Source organism: Eschrichtius robustus, chromosome 11 (genome assembly GCF_028021215.1).
Source record: "Eschrichtius robustus isolate mEscRob2 chromosome 11, mEscRob2.pri, whole genome shotgun sequence".
NCBI lineage: Eukaryota > Metazoa > Chordata > Mammalia > Artiodactyla > Eschrichtiidae > Eschrichtius > Eschrichtius robustus.
In genome coordinates this window covers 43,261,410-43,282,081 of record NC_090834.1, presented here as the reverse complement: position 1 = coordinate 43,282,081, position 20,672 = coordinate 43,261,410, and the positions used below count along the sequence as shown (strand labels likewise).

At 50.2% G+C, this 20,672-nt stretch overlaps 1 protein-coding gene across 1 annotated transcript in view; it reads right to left on the bottom strand.

Annotated features, from left to right (window-relative positions):
- Positions 1-20,090, bottom strand: part of SMCO4 (single-pass membrane protein with coiled-coil domains 4) — a 70,786-nt gene extending 50,696 nt beyond the window's left edge. Inside the window, exon 1 of the mRNA XM_068555199.1 lies at positions 19,974-20,090. The gene's annotated coding sequence lies outside the window, so the exon portion shown is untranslated. The remainder of the gene's footprint in view (positions 1-19,973) is intronic.
- Positions 20,091-20,672: the final 582 nt, after the last annotated feature.

Here is a 20,672-nt window from a genome sequence, read left to right as displayed (position 1 = left end):
CTGTATGCAGAAAATTATAAGACACTGATGAAAGAAAGTAAAGATGATACAAATAGATGGAGAGATATACCATGTTCTTGGATTTGAAGAATCAACATTGTGAAAATGACTCTACTACCCAAAGCTATCTACAGATTCAATGCAATCCCTATCAAACTACCAATGGCATTTTTCACAGAACTAGAACAAAAAATTTCACAATTTGTATGGAAACACAAAAGACCCCAAATAGCCAAAGCAATCTTGAGAAAGAAAAACGGAGCTGGAGGAATCAGGCTCCCTGACTTCAGACTATACGAAAAAGCTACAGTAATCAAGACAGTATGGTACTGGCACAAAAACAGAAATAGAGATCAATGGAACAGGATAGAAAGCCCAGAGATAAACCCACGCACATATGGTCACCTTATCTTTGATAAAGGAGGCAAGAATATACAGTGGAGAAAAGACAGCCTCTTCAATAAGTGGTTCTGGGAAATCTGGACAGCTACATGTAAAAGAATGAAATTAGAACACTCCCTAACACCATACAGAAAAATAAACTCAAAATGGATTAAAGACCTAAATGTAAGGCCAGACACCATCAAACTCTTAGAGGAAAATATAGGCCAAACACTCTATGACATAAATCACAGCAAGATCCTTTTTGACCCACCTCTTAGAGAAATGGAAATAAAAAAAAAATAAACAAATGGGAACTAATGAAACTTAAAAGCTTTTGCACAGCAAAGGAAACCATAAACAAGACGAAAAGACAACCCTCAGAATGGGAGAAAATATTTGCAAATGAAGCAACTGACAAAGGATTAATCTCCAAAACATACAAGCAACTCATGCAGCTCAATATCAAAAAAACAAACAACCCAATCCAAAAATGGGCAGAAGACCTAAAAATAGACATTTCTCCAAAGAAGATATACAGATTGCCAACAAACACATGAAAGAATGCTCAACATCATTAATCATCAGAGAAATGCAAATCAAAAGTACAATGAGATATCATCTCACACCGGTCAGAATGGCCATCATCAAAAAATCTACAAATAATAAATGCTGGAGAGGGTGTGGAGAAAAGGGAACCCTCTTGCACTGTTGGTGGGAATGTAAATTGATACAGCCACTATGGAGAACAGTATGGAGGTTCCTTAAAAAACTAAAAATAGAACTACCATACAACCCAGCAATCCCACTACTGGGCGTATACCCTGAGAAAACCATAATTCGAAAAGAGTCATGTACTGGGCTTCCCTGGTGGCACAGTGATTAAGAACCTGCATGCCAATGCAAGGGACACGGGTTCGAGCCCTGATCTGGGAAGATCCCACATGCCGTGGAGCAACTAAGCCCGTGAGCCACAACTACTGAGCCTGTGCGTCTGGAGCCTGAGCTCCGCAACAGGAGAGGCCGCGACAGTGAGAGGCCCGCGCACCACAATGAAGAGTGGCCCCCGCTCGCCACAGCTGGAGAAAGCCCTCGCACAGAAACGAAGACCCAACACAGCCAAAAATAGATAAATAAATAAAATTTAAAAAAAAAAAAGTGTCATGTACCAAAATGTTCATTGCAGCTCTATTTACAATAGCCAGGACATGGAAGCAACCTAAGTGTCCATCAACAGATGAATGGATAAAGAAGATGTGGCACATATATACAATGGAATATTACTCAGCCATGAAAAGGAACGAAACTGAGTTATTTGTAGTGAGGTGGATGGACCTAGAGTCTGTCATACAGAGTGAAGTAAGTCAGAAAGAGAAAAACAAATACTATATGCTAACACATATATATGGAATCTAAAAAAAGAAAAAAAAAAGGTCAGAAGAACCTAGGGGCAAGACAGGAATAAAGATGCAGACCTACTAGAGAATGGACTTGAGGATACAGGGAGGAGGAAGGGTAAGCTGGGACAAAGTGAGAGAGTGGCATGGACATATATACACTACCAAACGTAAAATAGATAGCTAGTGGGAAGCAGCGGTATAGCACAGGGAGATCAGCTCCGTGCTTTGTGACCACCTAGAGGGTGGGATAGGGAGGGTGGGAGGGAGGGAGATGCAAGAGGGAAGAGATATGGGGACATATGTGTATGTGTAACTGATTGACTTTGTTGTAAAGCAGAAACTAACACACCATTGTAAAGCAATTATACTCTAATAAAGATGTTAAAAAACAAACAAACAAACAAAATCATCTCAAGATAATTATACAGTCATTGCATGTGTGTGGGCTAAAAGTATTAATGTGTCCAGTCTGTAAATTTAAAATACCTGTTTCTAAAATCCTGTTTCAGCATTTCTTCATTTTTTAAAACATTGGACCTGGGCACTTGAGAGTGGCCATGTGGTTAATAAGGACTCCTCAGAGCTCTGGTCCCAGCAAATGAAGCAAACATCAGCTACCCGACTCCAAAACCAAAAAGAATAGGAAAATCTTGGAAAAATTCTAGCTAAAATTAGGGTTCTTTAGGGTCCTTATGCTTCATCCTCTCCCTCTTGCTTTGGAGGAGGGAGTTTACAGGAGAGGTCAGTTACTAAGGCTCTTAGGGAGAGGACAGTTTCTCAGGCCTCTATGCTCCTATAGCTGAGGACTGTGATTTCCCCCAAGCCATGCTGGTTTAAAATAAAGACAGAACATGTGTTTAATATTATAATAGATTGCTTATGGTGTCACAGAGTTTATACATCTGCTCAGAATTCGGTAAGAATGAGATCCAATAATTGTCTTACTGGTTGCTTCTGAATTGAATATCAGGTCTAGAGAGCCATTTTCTTTTCTCTCTCTCTTTTTTTAAGAGTGTCATTTTCTACATAATGAAGGTAAATTAAAACCCAAATTATAAAATAAAGACAGAAAATAATAACCTGTTCATTGAGCTCTGGGTGATTTCATGTACACTGTCTCATTTACATCTCACCCAGCTATTTGATATTATTATTATTATCCTATTTATAGGATACAGACTCAGAGGTTAAGTAAAAAGCCAGGAAATGGCTGGGAGGGAAACTAGGTTGGGTCCAGCATCCAACTAGGACGCTGCCCCCAAGCCCCACCGCGTACCTGCCAGCGGGGACAGCACTTGAAGGGGGCATGCTTTCACTTTCAGAAGACAACCGATTTTATTTTTATTTACTATTATTTTTTAATTTAGTTATTTATTTATTTTGGCTGTGTTGGGTCTTCGTTGCTGCCCTAGCTGCTGCGAGCAGGGGGCTACTCTTTGTGGCGGTGCGTGGGCTTCTCGTTGCGGTGGCTTCTCTTTGTTGCGGCGCACGGGCTCTAGTTGCGCAGGCTTCAGTAGTTGTGGCGCGTGGGCTCAGTAGTTGTGGCTCACGGGCTCTAGAGCGCAGGCTCAGTAGTTGTGGCACACGGGCTTGGTTGCTCCGCGGCATGTGGGATCTTCCCGGACCAGGGCTCGAACCCGTGTCCCCTGCATTGGCAGGCGGATTCTTAACCACTGCGCCACCAGGGAAGTCCCCAGACAAATGATTTTAAATAAACTCCTCCTCTGATGTGTCCAAAACTTTCAGAGGAGGGTAGGGAGTATGCTACCTCAAAGTCTCAGGTCTGTGATGTCCCTTAAGAATCCCTGTCTGTGGGCTTCCCTGGTGGTACAGTGGTTGAGAATCCGCCTGCCAATGCAGGGGACACGGGTTCGAGCCCTGGTCTGAGAAGATCCCACATGCCGCGGAGCAACTGGGCCCGTGAGCCACAACTACTGAGCCTGCGCATCTGGAGTCTGTACTCCGCAACAAGAGAGGCCACGATAGTGAGAGGCCCGCGCACGGTGATGAAGAGTGGCCCCCGCTCGCTGCAACTAGAGAGAGCCCTCGCACAGAAATGAAGACCCAACATAGCCAAAAATAAATAAATAAATTAAAAAAAAAAAAAAAAAGAATCCCTGTCTGTGAACTGGGGGTGATGAAGGCTCGCCGGGAACACCAGGTGAGGCAACATCTGTGCAAAGCACCCAGAACTCCAACACATCTACAAATATAAACAACCTCGAGCAGCGGCTTTACTGCCGGGACTCTGTAAGTAGCTTGGGGGAAGAAACTGCAGAGCAAGACAAAGCAGACACATACCCAAAAGCTTGTGTTTACTTCTCAAAAATGTAGGGAAAGAACAGAGGACTGAAGATAGAGGGATATTCAGGTGGACAGCCCGTGCACGCAGGGGAGGAGGTCTAAATGACTCCATCACCACCGACATTTTCTCATGGACCTCACCACCGCACTGCACTCACCCAAGGTCTTAGGCAAGAACACCTGGAGCAAAAGAGTGAAACGGGAGACAAATCCAACAAAGAGTAAAAATTCTGAGGATTCTGTGGTCCAGTTATATCAGAGTGATAGCCTAAAACATAACTCCATTTGCACACAGAAGCCCCCTTGAGTTGGGGGGTCTGCATCCTCAACACCCACGGCTGGCCTCTCCTGGGAGGAAGGTCACACCTTGCCTCACAACAGGCCCAGGAGCTGCTACCACACTCCCCACTCCCAGCTGGGCACGTCTTCCATTCCCAGGGCTCTCAAGACCAGTGTGGCATGGTACAAAAGGCCAGACTCTGGTCAGAAGGACCTGGGTTCAAATCTCTGGCCCTGCTACTTACACACTGGGTCTGTTGGCAAATTACTGCATCACCCTGGTTCTGTTTCTTGGCCTACAAAACGGGGACAGTAATCCCCATTTTCCAAAGTTGTTGTGAGGATTAAAAAAAATAATGTACCTAAAAGGTTCAATCAGCAACTAGCAGCTCTTACTAATATAAACAGAAGCCAACTGGCTCTGGGTACTAACTAAATTGCATTCTTTAAAAGAAAAAGGTTTCATGAAGTTAGTGAGGACTGACCATTTTCAGAAAATTCAAGGAAGCAGCGTGGGAAAACTACACTCCCCTGGCTTCTGGAAGGTTTCTGAAACCTCTCCACCACCGGCGCCCCTACAGGAACGGAGAAGTGGCTGGCACGTCTCCTTACCTCCAGACTCTTCACACTTTATAAATATACAACACGACTGACCAGAGAGTGCCCGCTGCCAACCTCCTGGGCAAACAAGTCCAACAGGATTTGATCCGGAAATTAAATGTCCAGGCAGCCCAGCCACACTCAGTTCAAAATAGATCTCCGTGACCTACTTAGTCTTCTAGTACCATTCCCAAAGCCAAAACCAAGCAGGTGGTGAGATGGGACCACTGACTTCCGCAGGGCCCTACACAGAATCCTCGGCTTTCCTGTCATTTGAAATGTGCACTGAAACAGTGATGGCTCAAAAAATCATCTTGGGGGTAGCCAGACAGAAGCCCTAGCTTTAGAACAGCTGATTCAAATGGTTGTTAAAAAGCAAAGAGTCCCAAAGTCATGCTGACAATTCACCCCTCTGACCAGCCCCTATGATGCATTTTCATTCATTTAGACAAAGGGATACCACCTCTCTTGACAGTTGCTTTTCAAGCTACCTATATCCCTCACCCTCCTAGTTGTTTCTGGAGTACCTGTGTCTTCTCCAGGACACAGTGGGCTCCTTGAGAGCTGAGACTCTGTCTTCTTTATTGTGATATTCCACAGTGTCTTGCATAGCACAGTGTATTGGTGCAGCAAGAAGCAAGCACTGCATCCACCATAAGATGGTGAGAGCCTTCCCTCACCAGCAACAATCCTCCAGGCCCCACCCCTCCTGTGTTTGGCTCCTCAAGATTAGGGGATAGAAACAGACAGACCGGTACTTGCTGTAAAGACGAGGAAGACAGACAAAACCAGGGAAAGTTGCTGCAGAGTTTCAACCACCATGTGGCTACAAAATGAGCTCCTCCATTACAATTCATTTCACTAGGAGAATGTGAGTCTTGGGGAGGTTGGGGGGGCGTGGACCAAGGACCTTGGCAGAGTCACATGCCAGTAAAATCCCAGAGCATTCCAACATACAGTACTAGGCAGGCAATGGGACCCTATATATCACCGACTATGCAATGGTGGAGGAAGCAAGCTGATGGCCCCAACCGAAGAAAACAAGCCAAAGCAAACCTGCCACTCTTCACATCCAAATCCTCCCTTCTCAAGTCTCCGGGGTCAGCCACAGACACTCCTCCCCCCACCACTGAGCACTCAAAATTCCCATCCTAGACATTTCCTTGGTAGGCCTTTAGTTTACTTAGCGCTTTTCCCCCATCATGACATTTAATCCTCTGCAATCACGGGAGGCAAGCAGAACAAGCATTTTTATCACCCACTTAGAAATATGGAAAGTGAGGCCAAAGCATGTCAACCACGTGGTAAAATCAGGACTACAGCACAGAACTTCTAACTCCGAGTGCAATGCCCTTTCTCTAAAATCACCCCGCACCGTGCGCCCAGACCTGAGGAAGCCAGGTATCTAAGCTCTAGGCCACTACTCTTTCCACTGTCCCCTACGGCTGAGCACCTTCTGGAGACAGAACTCTAACACACAGGCCTCGCCACCCCATGTACACACACGCTTCCACGCGTTGAACAAAGACAAACAGGAGCACAGAAATCATCAGCCCTGGTGTCACTTATGTCAGCCACTCGTGCCCCGAGCCAGGCTCACCACCCTCCTCCCTGTAAAAACACAAAACCCAACCCTAGAGCTGTCAAAGGAGACACACACACGAGACACACACTGGCTTTCTGCGATCAAGCGGTGATCATGGGGCAGGGTAAGTAATCACAGACTCCAACAGCCACAAACCAGAGATCCCAGACGCCCAAGTATCATCACCCTGCAACCACATCCTGCCTCTGGAACTCCTTACTCTCTGTGACCTTAAGCAGCTGTGTTTCTCCAAATCTCAGCTTCCTCATTTATAAAATAAGGAGTTTAAAGAAAGGATCTCACGGTGAATGTACTTCATGCCACAGAGCTTAAAAATGGTTAAAAAGGTAAGTTTTGTAGATTTCACCACAACAAAATAAAATGTTAGCATTTGTGTTTTTTTTTAAAAGAGAACCTTACAGGTTCATAGTGAGGATCACATAAGAGCGTAATGGCAAGTTCTTACAGTGTATAGCACATACTAGATCCTAATAAGTAGCTATTTATTATTTATAGTAATTTTTATAGCTTTTATTATCTAGACGATACATGCTCAACATGGAAAATGCCGAAAAACAGAAAGATAAAAAACCTCCTGTAATACCAAAATCCAGAGACAACCACTGAAATTAAATTCTTTGTAGTATTTTTCTAATGCATAGACATTTCTTAAATTTGGAATATGTAGACAACTTTGTCGTCATGATCCATTCTTTTCTGCCTTACCGATAATTGCAAAAACAACTCTCATGACAACATCCAGAAATAAAGGCACTTTGTTTAGGGCAAGGATCAAAAGTTGCATGAAACTTGAGACAGGAACAAGGAGCTCACGCTGAACAGCTGGGGACGCCTGCCCCCGGAGCCAGGAGGGGGGTTCACATCAAACCCCCCCCACCTGTTCCTCCTTCTGCCTTAACGCTCACCCAGAAAGCAAGACCCTGGGGGTCTGGCCAAGCAGGACAAGGGCCGCAGGGAAGCTCCTGGAAGCTCTGCATGTGCCAGGCTCCCACTGCCCTCAGGGAGCTCCCACCGTAGGTGCAGGCCAATCACCCCAGGACCTGTGCAAAGGGCTGCGAGGAGCACAAGGAAGGAGACACGCATGACAACCATTTCATCCAACCCCCAGGTTAAAGATGCCCCAAGGCTGCAGGGATGAGACCAGTCTCGCTCCGGGGCCAGAAGACTGAGCTCTCAGGGTCCCGAGCTAACTGTCAGATGCCCAGTTTAAAAAACGAAAACAAAAACCAAACAAACAAACAAACAAAAATCAGGGCCCATATCCAGTACTTATGTACAAGCACTTCTTTACCAAGTGCTTGAGACCCATCAGCACAGAGACAAAGGCCACCTGGACACAGGACAAGTAGCCTCTTCTACGAGAACCCTTGGGGCCCTGCCTGGCTCCCACTCTTGGGCATGGCCTCTCTGCCTCTAATGCAGAAACGAGGCCAGACTCCACAAACTCCTGGGGACGCTACCTGATTCAAAGCTTCCTGTAGCGTCTGGCAAACAAGGAAGCTCTTCTGCTGTGCTGGGACAGCACCCTCAGAAAAGACTCTGGAGAGGAACTACAGTCCCACAAAGCACACTCTAACGCTCCGTCTCTAGCCAGGCACAGTCGGCCTCGCTTTCATTTTGCGTGGGTGTGTGTTTTGCTGGGAGGCAGGGGTTAGCGAGTGTGACTGGTGCCCAAAGGCTGCTCCTGAAATCCTACAGAGGAGCAGCTGCTCCCAGCGCTGGGGAATTCTCTTTCCATCTCCGCTTACACGTAATTATCTTCTAAAGCGGTGCTCCCCGGAGGGGCGGCGGCGCCAGGGGCCTCCCGGATCACCTCCCTGGACGGGCTGCTCCTGGCACCACCCTCGCAGGCGGAGGCCGGGAAGAGCGCCTGAAATCAAGGCACCCGTGGCCCGCTTCTCCGGAGCCCCAATCACAAACATGCCAGGCCCTTTCCTTTGGAGGTCTAGGGAGGAAATTAAATGTGAGCCAGATAAGGAGATTCCCTTCAGCTCTGACGCCAGGGAATCCAAAGTTATGATTCCCCCCCACCCCCAGGACCACGCAAACCAAACTGGCACGGGCCCCGGACCATGGGGCCAGCCACGCCTGGAGTGCCTCCTTCTCTGTAATGACGGCACTCGGATCGCGGGCCTGAGTGTTTTTATAGCAAATGTGAATGAGAATGTAAAACTCTGCAGGCCAGTGACAAAGTGGGTGGCAGAGAGGGCCCGACAGGTTCCTGGCCTCTCCACAGGTGCTTCTGCAAGTCCCTCCCTGCCCTGTATTTTCCAGGCCAAGTGAGGCCGCTGCCCGAGGCGGCTGACTCAACTTTTTTCACGGAATAGTGACTTGATCCGCAGAAGGATGCGGGGAGCCGAGCGCACTGAGCTCGCACTGACCTCAGCAGTTTCTAAATCTGCCGGGGCGAGGAACACCTTCACCGTGGGCACAGCGTTCGCCAGACGGCCCGGGGCTGGCGGGAAGGCGCACCTCCCACCAGGGCTGCCGCGCGTGCCGGGCTTCCCAGCAGCCCTGGCCACCCCCAGCCTTGTCTACTTTCTCTTCTTCATGCTTGTGGTTTCAGTGTGGGGAAGCGGGTGGGCGGAAAGGCATCCAGAAGGAGAGAGAACAGACAGGAAAGGGCGGTGGATCAAGGGTCAACAGAGCACTGATGTTTCAAAAAAAACTGCCGAGTAACCATCACTGCAAAACATCTAGGCGCACGGACGAGGCGCCGCAATGGCCGTCACACGCCAACGCTGCTGTCGGCGTGCTCGCAGGCTCAACAGTGGCTCCCATCTCGCGGGGGCAAAAGGCCAAAGCCTCACGAACACACACGCGCGTGCACGTGCATGCACACACACACACGACTTCCACGCCACTGTCCCCACACCAGCCTGGCAGGCGCACATGCCCACCTCAAGGCCTCCGTGCTTGCTGTTCCCTCGGCCTGGACCGCATCCCCTCCATACCTCAGCTCCCCCTCCCCTCACCCCTTCTCCACGTGGAAGCTCAAACGCTACCTGCTCAGCAAGGCCTGCCTGGACCACCTTTCAGCACCTCACCGACCCCCTGCCCCAGGCACTGCCCGGGCTTTTCAGCAGCCATTACGACCTCACATACCGTTCTGGGTCGGACAGCGTCCCCTTAAATCCACGTCCACCTGGAACCTCAGAAGGTGACCTCATTTGGAGAGAGGGTCTTCCCAGAAGTACGCAGTTAGGATGAGGACACACTGGAGGGGGGTGGGCCCTCATAAGAAAAGAGGGGCCACAGACACGGGAAAGAGGCCGTGTGGTGAGGGAGGCAAGAGAGCAGAGCCGTGCAGCCACAAGATCCGGGCACCAAGCACGCCGGCACCACCAGAGGCTGGGGCACAAGCAGGCGACGGGGCCTCCCTCAGAGACCCAGGGCGCAAGGGAGTAAGGTCCTGAGGTTTGAGTCCTCCGGTTTGCGGTCCTCTGTCACAGCGCCCTAGGAAACTAGGACACGTACCATGAACGGTAACCAGCTACTGTCTGCTGCCCCTCAGGAGAAAATAAGCCCCAGGAGAACAAGATTTTGACATCCTTTGCTTGGTGCAAAATGCCCGACACATAGAATAGCATCCAGCTGAATAAAAAAATGTATTTGCTGAACAGCTCTTGAGCGAACAGAGACAAGCCTAGAAGGGAGACAGGGGTGCTATACCCACCCTACAAGAGGGCAAAACTGAGGGGCTAACGTCCCAGCTCTGCCCAGAGACAGCAGAGCCAGGACCGGAAGTGAACTGGGACCCAGCCTGCTCGTTTGAGAAGTAACCCTGAGCAACTCCAGGTGCCAAGCAAACAGCTGCTATAGGCAGCACTCCGTGAGCACACGTGTGGAGTGCAGGGCAGGCAGGGCAGGCTCCAGGCTCGCCTCTCCTTGGCAGGGCCGTGACCCCGAACCAGGGAGCTCACCGGGTCTCAGTGTCCGCATCTGCAAACTGAGGGTGGATCACAAGCCAGGTCGACCTGCTCTCCAAGGAGCAAGCAAGGCTTGTTTTAATCTGCGCCGCTTCTGCGAGGCCCTCTCAGACCCCGGGAGCCAAGGTGACGTCTCCGTGCCACTGATGCACTCTTAGGGCAGCACCTCTGGCACGCACCACGCGCTACTCTCAAACCTCTCTCACACCACAGGCCGCTTGATCTTGCTTTCGTAGTTCACTTCCACACACACTACTGGACTCACATCATGGGCCTCTGCACCTGGCGCTCTGGAAGCCCTGCAGTCTGCCCAGGCCCCGCCTGTGTCCTCGCCAGCCAGCTCTGGTCCTCCCAGGCCTGCAGACACCAGGCTCCTCCTCCACCAAGCTCCACTCCCAGGAGTGAGGTTTCCTTTTGCCCACCTGGACCTGGGCGGCCTGGGCTGCTCTGGAGCCCTGAGTACAGTCCTCCCCACACTCAACCTGCAGATCTCTCCAGTTTGGATAAACCATCAGCAAACAAATCAGGGACTTCAACCGAACCTGCCATCGTACATGCACATGCACACGCGCATGGTCGGGGATATGGAACAAGCACAGACAGCATCCCAGGGCCAGCACTGTTAGGGCTGTGACTAGGCAGAAGGTAAAGTGTGAGCCAGGCAGACCCAGGCGTGAGCCCCAGCCCTGCCCCGCTGTGGGTTACACTTCTGTTACCTTCCCTGCACTTGAGCGACCTCAGCTCACAGCAAACTCAGTAGCGGCGGACAGCAGGCTCTGCAAAGCGCCCAACACTGTGTGCTTCTCTTTTCCTGCATCTTGAAACGGGGAGCACGTGGCCCATTTACCCTGCGTGGAGAGCAGGGTAAAGAGCCTCAGCCCCCCAGGGCTTGGAGACCTGGTCCCACCTCTGCTCTGAACGACCAGGCCCGTAGCTGCACCTCACCTCTCAGGGCCTGGCTCGGCCTCCTCAAAAACAAAAGGGAGAGGGCTGCACGAAGGATCCCCAGCACCCAATCTACTTAAGAAAAGGGAAGGCCTCTGCTCTGGGGCCTCGGTGTCTCACAGCAGGACTGGTGTCGGAAGAGGACATCAAATGTGCTCTCCTGCCCAACCTGCCACCTTCGCCGGCTACCCTCCCACAACCCCAGCTGATCCGGGTCTGCCTCTGCCCTCCTTGACATTCGTTACTAGAGGATGCGCATTTTTACATTTAGCAAATGTAACGCTCACTCATGCATTTAAAAACACTTATTAAGGACAGGAGAACACAAATAAGAGTAGTAGTTGCTTACAACTGCTGAGTACTTACTAGGTAATATGCTCAGAGCTTTGCAAACATTACTCTCTGAATCCCCAGAACAACCCTGTGAGGTGGGTACTGATATTATTCCTGGTTTACAGGTGGCGAAATCGAGGCCCAGGGAGAAAGGATAACCGTGTTTAAGTCACACAGCCATAAACGACGGAGTGGGAGCTGGAAATGATCCTAGAGTCTCTTCACCACCCCGGGCTGCCCCTCCATCACTCCTTCTCCCTGGCCCTCTTTGAACTGCAGGTAAAGGACACTGTCATTCAGTAAGTCAGAGCCTCCCAAAACCCACTGGGCTGCTCAGCCTGCAGGGACGGCCCAGGTGAGGGCCTCCAGATGTGTCCTCCACCAGATCGGGCCCCTGGAACACCTCCTAAGGAACCCTGCTCAGAGACAAACCATCACAATATTCCCATAACAAACCAGGGAAGTGGGGCACAGATCACCACACTGCTGGAAGGAAAGCCCCGCCACACGCAGAATCGCGCTTCACTACATGCATGGAGGCTATTTCAGAAGCAAGAGCGTCTGATTTTCCATCATGTGATCCTTATATGGTCCCCCAGTTCAGCTCACCAGCCTGGAATCCCTGCCTTGGCTGTGTAGAACAGAACTGGTATCAACGTGCTGCTCATAAGCACTTGCTTCCTCGGGGAGAGGCTCGCAGAAAGACTCTGGCAGGTTACACCAAAGTTACAGTGCTCTATTACAGTGCCCAGCCTCTGGGAAAAGCACAGAGCACGTGAAACCAGGAGTGCTGGCTTCCAGGGCCATGTTGCCACCCCTGGCGGCAGGACACCCTGAGCAGAGCCTTGGTCCTCGGGGGCTCAGCTCCCTCATCCTCCATGGTTATGATAGACACCTCCCCCCCCAATTAAGATCCGGAAGCCAAATGAGTCTCATAGCCATACCAGTGATGGATGAAATGCCTACTAAACACTGTCCATTTCTATCACTTAGCAGAATGGCAGCCTGTGGGAAAATGGGCAGCCTCATACACTATTGGTAGTTTAAACCAGTACAGCCCTCGCGAGCACAGTGTGGGGATTTGCTGTAACAGTTTAAATGAGTAGAACCTGTGGCATACTGATTCCACTCCTAGAGAAACACATGCATGTGTGCATAACAGCATGTATGTATGAAGATATAATAGCAAAATTAATGAGTCACTTTACATGTCTATCAATGGGGGACTGACTCATAAATTATGATATATCTATACTATAAAATATTTTGTAGACAAATTAAAAGAGAGAAGGACTACATGCAAGAAAAGATCTACAAGATCCATCACGTGAAAAGACAAAATAATGAAACAATATATATGATGCAATCAGATTTATGCTTACAAAAGAAACAAAACTGTATGTATTTGCGTCTGTATAGGCTGATGGAAATTACAATTGGTTAGTGCTGAGGACCCAGCAGGGAGGCGGCACATGGGGGAAGGGTGCCAGAGGAAGGAGGACTCTACATCTGCTGCTGTTCACTTCTCCACTATTTGGATGGGAGGGTGCGGTGCAAAAGCATAATATATTCATGTTTCACCTACATCATTTAGAAAAAAGCCATCGAACTGATTTAAAAATAGCACCACCGCCACCGAAACAGGGTTCGTGTTCTGGTGTGAAACTAACACAGCAATTTGAAGAAGTTTTTGGTGCCACACTCCAGGGTCTTCCCAAGAGTGACTGATAAAGTTCAAGGGCAGTCTCTAAGCCACAGATGACAAGACTGGATCGGGATCAACAGGGAAGAAGGGAAATGCGGGATGCAAGGAAAACTTTGGGGTAAGCTCTGTGGAAGCTGCAAACCTGTCCTGCCCTGAACCCGCCTGGCTCCAGGATGCACTTTTCTGAGACCCTCCTCCCTCTCACCTCCATAGGATGAGAAGAATGTAAAAACCAGATGAAGAGAGAATCCCCTTTCCCGCAGCAGAGAGGCGGCCACCTGCAGTCACCAGCAGACCTGCTCCCAGGCGAAGCCAAAGAAAAAGCCTGGCCAAACTCCACCTTCCCGACAAAGGCTCTGCGTGCCAGGCTCCTGGGGCTGCAGGGACAGCCAAGGCTGGCAGCCTGAAGCCCACCCATTCGAGTCCCTCCACTTCAGCAAACAACCAGGCCAGCTTCTTTTCACATTCAACACTAAAATCCAAACTGAACCAGTATACAAATCAGCGGGTTCTGCCAACAAAACAGCAACAAGGTGGAATAAGGAGAGAGAAATCAGTGGTACCCTGGATTAACATATAGTTACTTTTTCTGCTTGTCCATAGTAACACTTCTGTAGATTCAAACATTTGATATATACCTTTTCTGGCTTCCTAGTAATAATTAAAACAAACACGCAGCCCACACACACACGCAGCTAAACATGGAGCAAAAAGGAGAACAGAGGGGCTTTGCTTAGGACATGATGTTCAGGAGGTAGTCCGACAGTTGACATCCCCACACAGAATGCTCTCCTCCCATCAAATAGGTACCCTGTTAGTGCGCCACGCTCACTGGGCACTTCAACAGTCCACGGCTGGGGGCTACCCACAGGACAAGGAAAAGAAGTCACATCTCGGAGGGAAAGGGGTGACCATCAAACAGTAGGGGAGCGGAGTCCTTGTGCGGTGACTCACCGCAGAGATGGCCGTGACTGCGGACGCCAGGAAGCAGGCAGACCCATAAAGTAACTCTCAGCCTCCTCTCAATGAGGACGCAGCCCAAGCAAAGCCAGAACCCGACCAACTGGCCAGAGCCCAGCAAGAACAAACTATCTGAAGGGCACGGGTATTATGCAATCTGGAAAACGGAAGCCTGGGCAAGTTTCTTACAGACTCTGGCACTGACTAGGGGAGAGGGCATGGGACCAGCATATTTCTGATGCGGCAGTGGTGCATCCTATGATGGGGACATGCGGACACTGGCAACCAGGACCAACCACGTCCCCTCGCTCTGACTCCGGTTCTCCCGAGTATGGCTCGGCTCCCCACCGAGGCTGCACCCTTCAGGGGAGGGTGTTCTCCCCTCCTTGCTGGGCTGGCCACCCCTGAGAGCTCGCCCACCTCCACTCCCCGTTCCCGACCAGCCCCTGCATGCCTGGTGGCCACAAGTCACCCCAGCCTAGAGGCAGATCAGCCCTTGGGGAACAGCCAGAACTGATGACCACAGCCACTGTGGTCCACTGGGTCCACCAGGGAACTGTGGGGTGCCGACTACACCCCAGGGAGACTTCCTCCTTTGGGGGCTTTTCCCCTTCAACAGTTTCACTCTAAGTTTGAATGTTCAAACCAGCACTTCTCTAAATGGGGTCTGAGAACCTGACTTCCATCCTGAGATGCTCCAGGAAAGGTAGAAACTACGGCCAGGGTGGGTGGGCAAAGACAGGGGAAGGCGCTTTGGGGCTTTCCTCAGGCACCTTTCTCTGGCTGCCATGAGAGACCAAAGGAGGCAATTTTAGTTTCTACAGAGATGCTTGCAGTCTACACACAGTACCTCCACTACCCAGCCTGTGAGGATGAGAAGGGCAACAGGGAGGGGGTGAGGAGAGAAAAGAGGATTTGACTCCCCCCCTCTCTCAACCCCAATCCAGAGGACTGAGCATCATTTATGCTGACCCATTCCCTCTGCTCCATCACCCCTGCCACCATCTTAACGTCTTGAGTTCAAGCCCTCATCCTCTCTCATGCCCATCACCCTGATGGCCTTGTTCCTCGTCAGCGCATTTCATACTCCACACAGCCTACGGAGCCACCCTTCTAAACCACAGCCCTTCATCAAGCCCCAGTCTCCGGACGGAGACCAACCCTGGCAGGGTGGGCGTGACTTCTGCCTGCCCAGGCTGTGCCGTCACAGAGATCACAGCTGCCGCTCGGACTGTGACACATGCCAGCCCGCCCCCAACTATGAAGATGCACAGGTTGCGGTTTCCTCATCTGTGCAACGGGAATAAAAGGATGACCCTCCCGAGCTTCTATGGGGGTTAATCCAAGCTGAGGAGAGCCCGGCTCTCCAAGAATGACCACGACTCTCCCTGTCCCCAACCTGGCTGCAGACCCTCTGCCCTTCACCACCTCGCTGTGCTACCTCCTCATAACGAATGAATACGAGTCAACACAGGAGAAAAGAAGGCACATCCGAGATCTAAAAATGAAGGGTCATAAACATTAGGCTACCAAGATGTGGAGGACACCAAAATTAACTCATTATCAAAATAATGTGAGAGGAGGGAAGGGATGGGAAGAGAAGGAAAACATTAATTTGGAGGAACTGCTTTTAAAATAGACAGCTCTGTGATTGTTTTTTTTTTAAAGACTTCATTTTTTCCAAAGATTTAGGAAGATTACATTTCAAAAGCTCACAAAGGAGACCCTTCTGGTTTTTTTTTTTTAAACTATTTCTTAATTAATACCTTCAGAGAACTAAGAAGTACTTTTATAGACTGACTGAATCTTAATAAAATTCTCAGAGAAATTCTGGCATCAGTCACAACAAACACCCTCCTGGAAATTAATTTCCTTTTCCGCATACAATTTACTATGGCAACTCATTTATGATGCCACCACAACCAGTCAAAATCTGCCTGGAGCATAAAAACTTCCAAGCCCCACAAGACAGCCTATAGCACTTGATAGAAATTGGCCCCATATTTAGTCAAATCCTACATCTAACAGAGACTTCCCCCACACCAAACTGTCCAGATTTTACTGGCAAAGCCAACTCTTCCATCTCCTTCCCGGCCCTTATCTGCACTGCCCTCCCATCTTATACTACAGCTCTAACAATGCCTCCTACCAGCTCGAAGTCCCCAAACTCAGTATCTTTTCCCTGTCCCACAAAACGAATAAAAGAGGAGAGAAGGGCACAAAATGGGCAAAGGGAAACTAGCTACATCCATCTTCAGCCTCCTACCGAAGACGTGTCCCTTCTGGCTTCTGGTTTGGTTCAAGTCCCTCCTTTCCTTTTTTTTTTTTTTTTTTTTTTTAATTTTTATTGAAGTATAGTTGATTCACAATGCTGTGCCAGTCCCAGCAATTCCCTCCTTTTAGATGATGGTAGGTCCTAGAATATTCACTGCGTGTGTTGAGGATGGAGTGGGCAGCCAAAAGCTAAAACAATTATTTGTAAGTACAAAAATGTACTTTAAAAGCCTTTCTCCCTTGAGGACAATTCCTACTGGAAGACTTAATCCCATTATCCCAAGTGCCCATGGGCGAGGGGAGAGAAAGGGCTGGATGCCAAGCGTCACTGAGCACCCACTGCAACTCACAAGTGCACCTCATTTAATGCAAGGCAGATACTATCATCCTGATTTTACATACAGGGAAATCGGGCTCAGAGGGATCAAGCGATGCGCTCAGCATGTACACCAGGCCCATCAGACATTAAGACTCATGGACTCATAAGCTTTACCCTAAGCACCTGGGGACACCCAGGTGCTTAGGGTAAAACACTGTCCTAGGTTGGAGGGCACTTTACAAGTTTACACATTGCTTTTCATATACGAGATCTCATTCAATATCACAGCCCTGTAGGATAGTTAAGAATTACTTTTCCACTATTGTAAAACACTGTTTGGTTTCAAAGATCATCAATAACTTGTGAAAGCCAGTGGTAGCACTTAGAGTTGTACCCTGTCTAAGCTTTGCTTCCTCACCTCACAGTGCCTGATAAATGGTAGGGGCTCAAATGACAACTATTATTAGCAACATGATTTTTATTAATTTAATAGCCCTCAGCTAAAGTAAAATTTATACACACACACACACATATAAACTGCAGATATTTTAAAGATTCAACTTAATTACCTGCTAGAGAGGATATAATTTTACCACTACCTCAAACTTAGAGATAACCACTAATTGCAGCTGCCAAGAAACTGGCAGAAAAGGATTACTGAAAATGATGCGGTCAAACCCAATATGGATTTTGACGGCTACTAATGGAAGAGAACAGAAGGACAGGAGCATTCAGTTATGATAAAATACAAAAAAAAAATCCTCCTCTCCCTCCAGCATCATGGCTTGATCATGAATGTGCTGTTTGACCCAACCATGTCATTTCAGCTGTGTGATGACCCTCAGCATCCAAAACGAGATGGCCAGCAAGTGACACAGACGTTCTAGTGAGAGGTCGCCCAGGAGGTCTAGGGAATAGGGGTGGGGCAGATACATTATTACCTTGAGCTATTTTTAATGTGCTGCATCTAATGCACTGTTTGCCTCACTTAATTTCACTCACTTGAAAAGAAACCTGGGAAGTTCAGAAATGCCAGATGCAACAGGGATCAGCTCCCCACTTCTCATGCTAGAACGGAAAAGATGACAGAAGTGTGTTGGTACAAGGATGGCAGCATCAGTCAGACAGAAGGAAATCTATGCTACTATGGCAATGAGAGATCCTGGGGAGGTTCTTCGAGAAAGGCTGAGCCAAGACCCATCCAACTGAGCATCTACTCCAGGCTTGAAGGTTCAAACAAAAGAATAAAATTCAGGTCCACAGATGAAACATATGTAAAATTTTTAAGCACAGTTAACAGCTTTATGGTAATGACAGCTGGACAGCCATGTACACTAATTGCCTGCATGAGAACAATATCCATACTGTAAATCTAATATCAATTATTATTAGTTTTTGGTTTTGTTTTACTTTATGCAGCCTTTCTTGCTTCTTAGCTGTGTTAAGTCCACCCTAATTTCTTTGTAATAGGCTGAGTTTGATTTTGCGTGGCCGATCTCGACTTACAAGGAAAAAGATGTCAGTCTCCCTCAGTCACCTTCTCCTGCGCCATCAGACTGTCTAGCTCTTTATTTATATCCTATTTTGCAGATAAGAAAACTGAGTTCCAGAGAGAGGACGTGATTCATCCAAGGCCATAATCCTTGCTAATATATCTAGGACTAGCACAAGGGCTCAAGGCCTACAATGTAGATCTCCAGCTCTATCACTGTTGCAAATGACCTGGCATACTTGTGTCTTGAATACGAAGTTTATTTGGAGGGGAAAGAAAAAAAAAAAAAAAAAAGCTAACATGAGTCATCTCCTTTGTCAAGGGGCACCACACAGATTGTTCTAATAAAGCATCCAGCATCTCCAGAACCACTTGTTTCTGAAATAGCCAACCTCAGTCCCAGAGAATAAAAGGCCATGTCTTATGCCCCTTCTGGATACCCAGGACCCTGTGAGCAGATGCGCTGCAGGGCTTTGGGGATCTGCTAGCCCAGCCCAGGGAATCCAGACGTTGCCGGTACTGGAGAGGGAATGGGATGGGTGGGTGGGTGGCTGGGGGAGGGTCAGAGTTGCGATTTCTCCTGGCAACAGTTATGATTTCATGCAGCCCAATCTTACTCCCCTTGGAACATCTAAATATCCCATCCACTCAGGGGTCCCTCCTCAACTTCCCCAGGACAAAAGCACTGCAGTCTGGGAGGTGAATCTGGCAGACCGGGAGGGACGGTATTTGACCCAAGCCGTAGAGGAAGCACCGCTCCGCTCCCTCCTCCACCAGTTACTGGAACTCCCCACCGGATCTTCAGACGCCAAGAGGCGTCCCCCACTCTGAGCCCGACCCCTCTTTCAGCGTCTGCCCCAACAGAGGCGCGAGGAGGCAAAGCCCACTCCCCATCGCTCTACCCCGCCACCCACTCGCCTCCGGTCCCCCCAGTGGCCGCCCCCCGTGGGCCTCCCTCCCTCCTCACTCGCGGGGTCCCCGCCGGACACTTGCCCGCTCCAGCCCGAGAACCTGAGCGCACCCCTTTCTCTCCGCCCGCAGAGGACCCGCGTCTCCCGCCTCCGGCCCAGGCCCCCCTCTGCCCGCGTCCCTCCGCGCCCCGGGAGTCAGCCGCGCACCCGCACTTCCCGCCCGGCCCGTGCGGGCTCTGTCCGCCCCAACTTTTCCCGGCCGCGGCCGCGGCGCCAGCCCCGCAGCGGCGGGGATCCCGCGTCCCGCGCCGCGAATGGCGGGCGGGCTCGCGTCCCCTCGGCCCCGGCCCGCCCCGCCGGCACGAGTTGCGCTCGGGACTCGCTCGGCGCCCGGGCCTCGGCTGTCCGCCCGGCGCAGAGGAGGAGCCGGCGTGGCGGGAACCGCGCTGTCCCGGCGCCGGCACCCCCGCCCGGTGCCCAGTGCCCGCCCGCGCCGCTCCCTGCCCACCTGCCCGCCCGCGCCGCCGCCGCTCACCTCCTCCCGCGCCGCCGCCGCCACTGCCGGGAAGACGTGGCAGTGGCCACCGCTCGAGCTCCCCGCCTCGCCTCTTCTCTCGGCGTCCGCGCGGGCGGCTCCGGCTCGCCGGACCGCGGCGCCAGGCGCCCTCTGCCGCCGGGAAGGCGAATCCTCTCGCCCTAACCCTAACTCGCCGGCCGCCCCCGCCCCAAGGCTCGCTCCCAGCCCGGTTCCGCTCTGCCGGAGACCCTCCCTTGTGGCGGCCCCGGCCCCGCCGCTGCCTCCGGGGAGCCTGCCCTGACCAGCCAGCCGCTCGGCGCCCTTCCTCCGTGCCCCACCTGGGTCGATACATTTCCTGCTTCTCTGAATCTGAATGCCTCGCCCACGAGAAAGTAAAATAGGGCTGGGGAACAAACACCACGTCTCTCGTGTTCGTCATTCTCTCTCCTAGGGCTAGGTTAGCGCCCTGCCTTGAATACCCAAGGGCGCAACAAATACTTCTTGAAGCAGCGAAAGAGTGAATGAATGAGTAGAGATTTTGGCCGCTCTCCACCCATGTAGGCTTCTAAACCTCCAGAGGACAGATATCCCCACCTGGATTTTTTTTGTTGTTGTTGTAAATTACACACACACACACACACACACACACACACACACACACACTTGCGCAGCGTTGCATGAATAAATAGGATTCACAATTCCGCACTTCAGACTAGC